This window comes from Condylura cristata, unplaced genomic scaffold, assembly GCF_000260355.1.
Source record: "Condylura cristata isolate star-nosed mole 26May11 unplaced genomic scaffold, ConCri1.0 scaffold00003, whole genome shotgun sequence".
In the NCBI taxonomy this organism is placed as follows: Eukaryota; Metazoa; Chordata; class Mammalia; order Eulipotyphla; family Talpidae; genus Condylura; species Condylura cristata.
The window spans coordinates 17,480,781-17,482,337 of NW_004567104.1; the positions used below are offsets into that span (position 1 = coordinate 17,480,781).

The window sequence follows — 1,557 nt, forward strand, 5'->3', positions numbered from 1 at the left end:
CTTTGCTATCAAAATCTGTATTTCTGATCCGTTATGAGCATTGAGACGATTCAAATATTCCCAAAGAAAGAAGCACAATGCACGTTGTGATCGCCTATTCAGCAACAGCGAGCACTGCATTCAAACTATCTCATCCCAGGAATTAAATAAGGTCAGCCACATTCATTGGCATTTCCTCCACTGTAATATTGTAGAAAGTCTCAGTGTCACCGAAGAATCCTCTTGTCTTCTTCGGTAACAAAGTAGCCACACCTTTCCTCCCAAATCGACCCCCTCTGCCAATTCTGTGAATATAATTTTCACAATTGGTAGGTAGATCATAGTTTATAACCAAAGACACTTGTTGCACATAAGTCCCACGAGCCAACAAGTCAGTAGTGATCAAAACACGGCTTGATCCTGATTGGAATTCTCTCATGATAACATCTCTCTCCTTCCGGTCCATGTCACCATGCAGAGCAGAAACTGTGAAATCCCTGGCGTGCATTTTCCCAGTGAGCCAGTCCACTTTGTGCCTGTGTAGAGAACAATAACAGCCTGTGTAATCGTCAGTGTCTCATACAAGTCACAAAGTGTATCCAATTTCCATTCCTCTATCTCAACATTAATGTAAAATTGTTTGATCCCTTTAAGGGGCAATTCTTTCTTCTTCACCAATTGGATCTCGCATGAATTTTTTGGTCACCTCCAACACATTAGTTGGCATTGTGGCAGAAAGCAACACAACCTGAATACTTGTATTTAATTTTTGGAAAATCTTACAAATTTGATCCTTAAATCCTCAGCTCAACATTTCATCAGCTTCATCCAAAACAAACATTTTGACCCATTTTGGAGAAAAATATCTTCTGTTTAACATATCAACACTCTCCCAGGTGTACCAACAACAATGTATGGTGCTTCATTCAGCCTGGAGATTTTGCATTTCATTTCGAACATTGGTTCCTCCAATGCAAGCATGACAGATTGCTCCCATATAATCTCCAAGTGCCAGAATCACCTTTTGGATCTGTTGAGCCAGTTATCTGGTGGGGGCCAATACTAGTGCTTGGGTCTCCTTGAACTCAATCTCCAACTGTTGCAGGATGGAAATAGCAAATGTGGTTGTCTTGCCAGTACCTGACTGAGCTTGAGCAATCACATCATACCCTTTAATACAAGGAATAATAGCTCTCTGCTGAATAGCTGACGGTTTCTCAAAACCATAAGCATAGATGCCCCGAAGAAGAGACTCCTTTAAATTCATATCATCAAAGTTATCAACAAACTCATTCCAGTTGCTCTCGACAACACCATCGGGGTCCATTCCCTCTGGGCCTCCATGTTCTCTGTTATAATCCGTGGAGCCACCCGACATGATCCGAAAAGCAGTTCAGCGCCCGACTGAAAAGAGAAATTTTATATTTTTAATTATATTGCTATAAATCTTTTCTCACCACATCCCTTATGCCCTTTTTGACACTTCCTCCCACTTTTCTCCCTCTTTACTTTGGATACCTCTATTTTTGATAAGTATTCAGCATTGTCACGTTGTCTGCTATAAAATTGCCTTTGACA

At 40.8% G+C, this 1,557-nt stretch overlaps 1 pseudogene across 1 annotated transcript; it reads right to left on the reverse strand.

Moving 5' to 3' along the window:
* Position 1: 1 nt before the first annotated feature.
* LOC101637816 lies at positions 2-1,357 on the reverse strand (annotated as a pseudogene). The gene has a single exon (XR_193491.2). The product of XR_193491.2 is annotated as a eukaryotic initiation factor 4A-II pseudogene (transcript).
* Positions 1,358-1,557: the final 200 nt, after the last annotated feature.